This window comes from Sus scrofa, chromosome X, assembly GCF_000003025.6.
Source record: "Sus scrofa isolate TJ Tabasco breed Duroc chromosome X, Sscrofa11.1, whole genome shotgun sequence".
In the NCBI taxonomy this organism is placed as follows: Eukaryota; Metazoa; Chordata; class Mammalia; order Artiodactyla; family Suidae; genus Sus; species Sus scrofa.
Genome location: NC_010461.5, coordinates 83,734,218 through 83,744,474, shown reverse-complemented (window position 1 = coordinate 83,744,474; position 10,257 = coordinate 83,734,218).

Sequence of the window (10,257 nt, the reverse complement as noted above, 5' to 3'; positions counted from 1 at the left end):
TTCAGCCAAATGAAATGGTTTGTTTTGTTTTGTTTTGTTTTTGCTTTTTAGGGCTGTAACTGAAGCACATGGAGGTTCCCAGGCTAAGGGTCTAATTGGAGCTCCAGCTACTGGCCTATGCCACAGCCATGGCAACGCCAGATCCAAGCCGTGTCTGTGACCTAAACCACAGCTCACAGCAATGCTGGATCCTTAACCCACTGAGCGAGGTCGGGGATTGAACCTGAAACCTCATGGTTCCTAGTAGGATTCGTTTCTGCTGTGCCACGACCTAAAATGGTTGAAGGAAGGCCACTTTAGCAGATTAGTCACATAGAAAAGTCCCTCCTTTGTCCAGGTCTGGTGGGTTCTCACTCACTTTTTTCCATTGATGGAATCATAGAATTTAGGAATCTTGGGAGAGGAGGTAAGTGGACTAGTCCCCTTAGCTTGGAGATGAGGAAATGAACACATGGGGTCTGAAGTGATCTCTTAAGGTGAATAAGGATTGGGATTTAAACTGAGTTCTCTTTTTTCTGAAAAGTATTTTTGAAATTAATGATGGGAGACAGCCAAGGCTGGGGTTGGCTAGGGGAGGTGGCAGGAGGCACTTTCTTAATACCCACTGTGCTAAGCAGGTCACATCTTCTATTGTGCATAAACTATATATCTAATATTTGCTAATGACCTAGAGCACTGAACCACTGGTCTGGTTCTTACCTTGAACAGAGTCCACTGTCTTAGAAACTAGTCATTTTTGGTATTCATGATGAACACAAGGAATACATGTAAATGGGAGTGTGCCAATCCCTGCCCATATGTAATTTTTTATCACTTTCAATTTATAAAAATCAGTCACTTATAATTCCACCCATTAGGAGTGTTAGCATTTGGGTGTATAACCATCTCCACTGTGGTCCATTAATATATAGGCATACCTCAGAGACATTGCAGGTTTGGTTCCAGACCACTGCAACAAAGCAAAGATTGCAATAAAGTGGGTCATGCAAAGTTTTTTGTTCTCCAGTGTACATAAAAGTTATGTTTACACCATACAGTTGACCCTTGAAAAACAGGTTTAAATTGCATGAATCCACTTACATGCAGTTTTTTTGATAAATATGTTGGAAAAATGTTTTGTGATTTGCTGTAATTTGAAAAAACTCACAGACAAACCACATAGCCTAGAAATAGCAAAAAAAAAAAAAAAGAAGAATGCATAAAATATATGTATATATAACATAGAAAATATGTGTTACTCAACTGTTCGTTATCAGCAAGGCTTCCAGTCAACCAGAGGCTATTAGTAATTAAGTTTGGGGGGGAGAGTCAAAAGTTGTATGTGGGGAGTTCCCATTGTGTCTCAATGGTAACAAACCCGACCAGTATCCATGAGGATGTGGGTTCGATCCCTGGCCTTGCTCAGTAGGTTAAGGATCTGGTATTGTTGTGGCTGTGATGTAGACCGGCAGCTATAGCTCTGATTCAAACCCTAGCCTGGGAACTTCCATATGCCATAGGTGCAGCCCTAAAAAATAATTTAAAAAATAAAAAGCAAAAAAAGAAAAAGTTATATGTGGATTTGTGACTGTGCAGGGGGTCAGTGCTCCTACCTCCTGCACTGTCCAAGGGGTCAACTGTACTGTAGTCTAGTAGGTGTGCAATAGCATTATGTCTAAAAAAACCCAATGTACATACCTTAAGTAAAAAAAGATCTTATTGCTAAAAACTGCTAATTATCATCTGAGCCTTTAATGAGTCATAATCTTTTTGCTGATGGAGGGTTTGAAATATTGCAAGAATTGGAGTTCCCGTCATGGCTCAGCGGTTAAAGAACCTGACTAGTATCCTTGAGGATGCAGGTTCAATCCCTGGCCTCGCTCAGTGGGTTAAGGATCTGGCATTGACATGAGCCTTGTTGTAGGTCGCAGATGCAGTTCAGATACTGAGTGGCTATGGCTGTGGCTGTGGTGTAGGCTAGCAGCTGCAGCTCCAAATCGACCCCTAACCTGGGAACCTTCATATGCCATGGGTGCGGCCCTAAAAAGACAAAAAAAAAAATATATTGCAAGAATTACCAAAATGTGACACAGAGACACAAAGAGCAAATGCTGTTGGAAAAATGAAGCTGATAGACTTACTCAACACAGGGTTGTCACAAACCTTCGATTTGTAAGAAATACAAACAAACCAACCAAAAAACACAGTACATTCAATGAGGTACACCTGTATGTAGCTTTTTCTACAACAAAAGGATTATTTTGGTCAGATGTATTTGAAACATCAAGTATCAACTCACCACCCCTTTCTAATGGTTTACTAGCCACAGGAAGTGGAGGCTGTGTTCTTTGCAAGAACATAAACCTCCACAAACAAAAGAGTAGGTGCGAGGTGCTTGCTCCACAAGCAAAAGAGTAGGTGCGAGGCTGTGTCACTTCAGGCGAGGTGACACAGGTCTTAGTATAGCCAGAGGATTTGAGACTTGGAAGTAACCATGTTGGCCAGTAAGACCTAAGTTAACCTCTTGCTTGAAACAATTGCCCAATTGAGTTATTTAGCTCCTTGCTTTGACCTGCTGCTTATACTGTGCCCAAATCTGCCTCCCAGTAGCTTCTCTCCAATAGTCCTAGGACTGTATGCTGGAGACTCTCACAGCATAGGTAATCCCTGTTCCAATATTTGAAGACAGCTGTTGTGTGCCTGCTCCCATACTTCCAAGTTCTTACCCTTATGACACTTCTCAGACCTTTTGAACCTTAGTTAACATTTGTGCACTAAACCAGCACAAGATTAGGCCCATTTCAAAAGGCCTAAAGCCCTTTCAAATGTTCAGATGTTCGAAGCATGATCATCATCAGATTAGCTGGGGTTGGACAATAACTCCCATTGTTCAGTTGCACCTGGTAAGCATTCTGTTCATTAATGTACTCATTTGACCCTGGGCAGTGTGAGTGCTAAACCTAGTGGGAGCAGATGAGAGGTACATGGCAGGAGATGAGATTTGTAGCTGCTAAGTGAATACTTGTATAAATGTAAGATGAGAAAAATATTGCCCACCTGGAATAGTTTTACCCTGTCTTTCTTAAATACATAATATGGAGATACTCTTTTAGTCACTAGATTCGCTTGCCTGTAAAAGAGGGAGAATTTTTTTCCCAGTAAGTCCACTATAAGCATTGAGATTTAGGGTCTGAATCAATTTATTAATTGCAAAGAGCTGGAGGGATGACATCATCAAGATTGCAATATATGTCATTCCTGGCTTCATTCCCCCCCATAAGAAGACCCACTAGCAATTATCCATAGATGAGACACCATTGTGAAAATTCCAGAACCCAGGGATGAGGCTGAAGCCTCACTTGGACAACAGAGACCAAGAAGGACTGTACATTAGAAGGGCTAGAAGAGAAACTACATTGTGATCCCATCACCCCTCCTTTAGGCTGGTAAAGCACCACACCAAGAGGGACCTGCTGGGCTTATATTTTCTCCACTGGGAAAAAGAGTAAAAGGTGGACATCTAGGTTCTCCAGTGTTGCAGGATGTTTCCCAAGAAGCTCAGGTGCGTCTCACCTCACAGGGATCACTGGGGACAGATAGAGATGGAGAGGGGAGCAGGGCTTTTAGCAACCAGTGCACAGATCTAGGCAGACTGCATTCCTGCTTACAGTGATGCCTGAGCAGACATCCTAGCCAGTGACTCTGCCCATCTGCAGAGCTGAACTGGTGGCCATGACTGGCCAGGGAGCTTATTGGGAAGTTCTGCCTCATTTGGATCCTCAGCCAATGAGCTATATGGGCTGTGGAGCCCCTTCTATGGGCAGAGAAGCAAATCACAACCCTACCCAACTACTGAATGTAGCCTATAGTACCACTTGACCAAAAACTCTGGCCAAAGAACCCAGCCAGCAATGGAGCCCATCTTACAGCCCTGCGTGTAGGGAGTTAAATATGGGTCAACACACAAAAATCAATATGTGATATATCGCACTAACAAAATGAAGGATAAAAATCACATGATCGGGAGTTCCCTTCATGGCTCAGCAGTTAATGATACCTACTAGGATCCATGAGGATGCCGGTTTGATCCCTGGCCTTGCTCAGTGGGTTAAGGATCTGGCATTACCGTGAGTTGTAGTGTAGGTTGCAGACGTGGCTCAGATCCCACATTGCTCTGGCTGTGATGTATGCTGGCAGCTGCAGCTCCAATTCAACCTCCAGCCCAGGAACTTCCATGTGCCCAGAGTGCAGCCCTAAAAAGCTAAAAAAAAAAAAAAGAAAAAAGAAAAGAAATCACATGATCATCTCAATAGATACAGAAAAAGCATTTGAAATTTTCAAACATTTTCAAGATAAAAACTCTCAAAAAATTAGGTAGAGTGGGAATGTACCTCAACATAATAAAGGCCGTATTTGACAAGCCCATAGCTAACATCATATTCAACAGTGAAAAGATGAAAGTTTTTCTTCTAAGATAAGGAATAAGACAAGGCTGCGCACTCTCATCATTGTATTGAAAGCTTAGCTAATGTACAAGACAAGAGATAGATGACATTTGTTCACAGATGACAGGATAGTCTATGTGCAAAATCTGAAGAAATTAAACACCTAGAATTGACAAGTGATGATAGTAACATTGCAGGATACAAATACGTAAGAGTAAATTGCTCTCCTATATATTCCAATGAAAAGTCAAATCTGAAATGGAAAAAATACCATCTATATTAGTACCCCAAATATGAAATAATTAGGTAAAAATATAGCAAATTAGGTGTAATATCTATATGAGTAAAACCACAAAACTCTGATGAATGAAATCAAAGGAAAAGCAAGTTGATGAAGAGACATTTCACATACATGGATAAATATTGTCAGGATGTCAGTTCTTCCCATGTTTATAGATTCAATGCAATCCAAATCAAAATACCATCAAGTTAGTTTGCAGATACTGACAAAATGATCCTAACACTTACATGGAGAGGTGAAGGGGCCAGAATAGCCAACAAAATATTCGGGGAGAAGAACAAAGTTGGAAGACTGACACCACTCAACTTCAAGCAATACTATAAAACTACAATAATATAGACAGTGTGGTTGTTGACAAGATATTGGACAAATGGAATAGAAGAGAGGGCCCAGATATACACCTACATAAATAAAGTCAACTGATCTTTGACAAAGGAGCAAAGGCAATAGAATGGAGAAAAGATAGCCTCCACAATAAGTGGTACTGGAATAACTGGACATCCACATGCAAAAAAAAAAAAAATACAGACATTGATCTTACACAGTTCATAAAAATTAAGTCAAAATGGGTCGCTGACCTAAATATAATATGCAAAACTATAAAACTCCTACTAGAGAACATAGGACAAAATTTAGATAACCTTGGGTTTGTTAGTGAATTTTTATTTGCGAAACCAGAGGCATAATCCATGAAAGAAACTGATAAGCTAGGCATTGTTAAAATCAAACCTTTCCATTCAGGAGAATGAAATGATAAGCCCCAGAATGGGAGAAACTATTTGAAATGGATATCAGATAAAAGACTGTTATCTTAAATATACAAAGAACTATTAAAACACAACAGTAAGAACACAAACAACCTCATTTTATTTATTAATTTATTTTAACGTGTCAAATTCATTTATTAATTTAAATAAAAATATATGCTCTCCATCACACAAATAGAACATTCTGAATATACTTTGAAGTTGTTTCAATCAAGAAGTATCTATTTGAAAGCTATGCACCTAGTGTCATACCAAAGATAAGGCTGCTGCTGGAGTTCCTGTCGTGGTTCAGTGGAAATGAATTTGAATAGCATCCATGAGGATGTAGGTTTGATCCCTAGACTCGCTCAGTGGGTTAAGGATCTGGCATTGCTGTGAGCTGTGGTATAGCAGCAGACACAACTCGGATCTGGCATTGCTGTAGCTGTGGTGTAGGCCAGCGGGTACAGCTCCAATTCGACCCCTAGCCTGGGAACCCCCATATGCCATGGATGCGGCCCTAAAAAAAGACAAAAAAAAAAAAAAAGATAAGGCTGCTGTCCTCACAGACTATATAGATCATTGGTAATCAATCATTAACCTAGTAAATGTTCTAATATTTTGAGAAATACTGGAAAAGTAACGAATTTCTCTGGATATTATTTCTCTTACCCTTCTGAGAGACTTGTAGATCTGGATGAGACTGGTTTTGAAAAAGGATCTCGATTAATCCAGAAAAGCTTCAGAGTCCAATATAGTTCTGAGCTAATCAGAGACGAAAGAACCTTTATAAGAAGAAGTAGGCTTGGAAATCAAAGCTATGAAATTAATGATCAAGTATCAGTTAGGAATTTCTGTAATGCACTCCGATGCCGAGTGACCACTAATATTCTTCTTTTTTTTTTTTTTCTAGTTCCCATCTTAGGAGAGTTTCTTTTTTTTTTATTTTTTATTTTCCCACTGTACAGCAAGGGGGTCAGGTTATCCTTACATGTATACATTGCAATTACAGTTTTTCCCCCACCCTTTCTTCTGTTGCAACATGAGTATCTAGACAAAGTTCTCAATGATATTCAGCAGGATCTCCTTGTAAATCTATTCTAAGTTGTGTCTGATAAGCCCAAGCTCCTGATCCCTCCCACTCCCTCCAACTCCCATCAGGCAACCACAAGTCTCTTCTCCAAGTCCATGATTTTCTTTTCTGAGGAGATGTTCATTTGTGCTGGATATTAGATTCCAGTTATAAGTGATATCATATGGTATTTGCCTTTGTCTTTCTGGCTCATTTCACTCAGTATGAGATTCTCTAGTTCCATCCATGTTGCTGCAAATGGCATTATGTCATCATTCTTTATTATGGCTGAGTAGTATTTCATTGTGTATATATACCACCTCTTCCTAATCCAATCCTCTGTTGATGGACATTTGGGTTGTTTCCATGTCCTGGCTATTGTGAATAGTGCTGCAATGAACATGCAGGTGCATGTGTCTCTTTTAAGTAGAGCTTTGTCTGGATAGATGCCCAAGAGTGGGATTGCAGGGTCATATAGAAGTTCTATGTATAGATTTCTAAGGTATCTCCAAACTGTTCTCCATAGTGGCTGTACCAGTTTACATTCCCACCAGCAGTGCAGGAGGGTTCCCTTTTCTCCACAGCCCCTCCAGCACTTGTTATTTGTGGATTTATTAATGATGGCCATTCTGACTGGTGTGAGGTGATATCTCATGGTAGTTTTGATTTGCATTTCTCTTATAACCAGCAATGTTGAGCATGTTTTCATGTATTTGTTGGCCATCTGTATATCTTCTTTGGAGAAATGTCTATTCAGGTCTTTTGCCCATTTTTCCATTGATTGATTGGTTTTTTTTGCTGTTGAGTTGTATAAGTTGCTTATATATTCTAGAGATTAAGCCCTTGTCGGTTGCATCATTTGAAACTGTTTTCTCCCATTCTGTAAGTTGTCTTTTTGTTTTCTTTTGGGTTTCCTTTGCTGTGCAAAAGCTTTTCAGTTTGATGAGGTCCCATGGGTTTATTTTTGCTCTAATTTCTATTGCTTTGGGAGACTGCCCTGAGAAAATATTCATGATGTTGATGTCAGAGAGTGTTTTGCCTATGTTTTCTTCTAGGAGTTTGATGGTGTCCTGTCGTATATTTAAGTCTTTCAGCCATTTGGAGTTTATTTTGGTGCATGGTGTGAGGGTGTGTTCTAGTTTCATTGCTTTGCATGCAGCTGTCCAGGTTTCCCAGCAATGCTGGCTGAATAGACTTTCCTTTTCCCATTTTATGTTCTTGCCTCCCTTGTCAAAGATTAATTGACCATAGGTGTCAGGGTTTATTTCCGGATTCTCTATTCTGTTCCATTTGTCTGTCTGTCTGTTTTGATACCAGTGCCACACTGTTTTGATGACTGTGGCTTTGTAGTGTTTCTTGAAGTCTGGGAGAGTTATGCCTCCTGCTTGGTTTTTGTTTCTCAGGATTGCTTTGGCGATTCTGGGTCTTTTGTTGTTCCATATAAATGTTTGGATTGTTTGTTCTAGTTGAGCACTTTAAATATCTCTTGCCATTCCCTCCTGGCCTGTAGTGTTTCTGTAGAGAAATCATCTGATATTCTTATGGGGGTTCCCTTGTAGGTAACATTCTGTTTTTCTCTTGCTGCCTTTAGGATCCTCTCTTTATCACTAACTTTTGCCATTTTTATTATGATGTGTCTTGGTGTGGGTCTGTTTGGGTTCAGTTTGTTTGCGGCGCTCTGTGCTTCTTGTATCTTGAATCCAGTATCCTTTAGATTTGGGAAGTTTCCATCGATAATTTCTTCAAATATATTTTCCATCCCCTTATCTTTTTCTACTCCTTCTGGAATTCCTATTATGCATAGATTGGCCTGCTTTATATTATCCCATAGGTCTCTTATATTGCTTTCCAGTTTTTTGATTTGGTTTTCTGTCTGTTGACTGGATTGAGTGATTTCCATTATTCTATCTTCCATATCACTGATTCATTCTTCTGCATTATTCATTCTGGTTTTTACTGCCCCTAGTTCAGTTTGCATCTCTGCAAATGAATGTTCTAGTTTTTCTTGGCTCCTCCTTATATTTTCTAGTTCCTTTCTGAGGGTATCTGCATTACTGTTCATATCTTCTCTTCATTCCTTCAGTATTTTCACTATTTCTCTTTTGAAGTCCAGGTCTGTCAGACTGCAGAGATCTGTTTCATTGCTGACTGTTTTAGGTGAGTTCTCCTGTTGGTTTGACTGGGGGTGGTTTCTCAGCTTCTTCATCTTGCTTGTTGTTCTCTTTCTCCTGAGGGAGATGTACTCTCCGTTATCGGGCAGTGTTTGCCTTGTCACTGCCGTGGAATATTTCGTGAGGGCTGGCGTTGTTGGTCAATATTTTTTGAGGCAGTGTGGCTTTTCTGGAGTGTTGTTCAACACTCCAGAAAAGCCCAAAGGAGGACTTCGTGAGGGCAGAAAGGACTGGGAGGTCCCCACCACAATGGTAGCAGATTTCACTTGGTCATGCAGAGCTTGCTCTGGCATTTTTAGGCTGTGGGGTTCTTGCAGGGGGTTGGCGGTGTTGGGCAGCTGCTCTTCGGGGGTGCATCACCCCCTGGGGGCTGGAGTAGCTATCTGGGTCACTGAGAACCTAAGAGGCTCTTCCCTAGCGCAGCCCAACTCAGAAGGACAGCCTGAGAATGTAGGCGGATCTTTTCACAGTCTGGCCGAGCTTGTTGCAGCTTTCCTGGGCTGCAGGGGCTCTTCTAGGGGGCTGGTGGTGCTGAGCAGTTATTTCACGTGAGTGGGGTACCCTCTGGGGGCTTGGGTGGGTAGCAGAGCCGTTGGAGACCCAAGAGGCTCCTCCCCAGGGCAGCCCAACTCAGAAAAACCGTCTGACTCGGCCAGGCTTGTTGCAGCTTTTCTGGGCTGCAGGGGGTCCTGCCTGGAGCTGGCAGTCCTATGCAGCTGGTCCACTAGAGCATCCCCTGGGGGCTTGGGCGGGTAGCAGGGCCGTTGGAAACCCAAGAGGCTCCTCCCCGGGGCAGCCCGACTCAGAAAAACCGTCCGAGAATTAGGCCGATCTATTCACAGCCTGGCTAAGCTTGTTCTAGCTTTTCTGGGCTGCAGGCCTTTTCTCGGGGGCTGGTGGTGTTTGGTGCAGCTCTGCGGAAGTGTAGCTCCTCCAAAGGGCAAGCAGGCCTAGCACGGGCACAGACCAGGCTCTTCTCCCAGGTTCCCTCTGATGTGGCTTTCCACTTCCCCGCTCCTAGAGTATTGCTCCCTTCCTCTGTGACAGCTTTTTTTCTAGTCTCCCAGGCAGTCTCTGCCCCGTCAAATGGTTTCTAGACCTCCCAAGCAGTTTCCGCTCTGCCCCGCCCCCCTAGCCCAGGGACTAATCTCTGGAGCCGAGGTCTCAGTGCCCAGCCCTCACCCAGGCGTCCCCTGGCCCTTTCTCGGGGATTAACCTTCGGAGGAGAGGTCTCGGTGCCCAGCCCCCACCCAGGCATCCCCCGGCCCCCTCTCGGGGACTAACCTTCAGAGGCGAGGTCTCAGTGCCCAGCCCCCACCCAGGCGTCTCAATTTTTGGTGACTGTGCCCGTAGTTCAGATGGTCCGTTGGGTTCTTGATCCGTTTTTCCGTACTCCGACTTACTGCTACACTCTTCTCTGCATCTGGGGATTCCTCCGGTTCATTTGATCTTTCGCCCGGTAGGTGACTTTCCAGGGTGCGGGATCCCTTTCTCCTCCGCAGTTCCCTTTCGGGAGCGCCCGTCCCGCTCGGATTCACCTTCT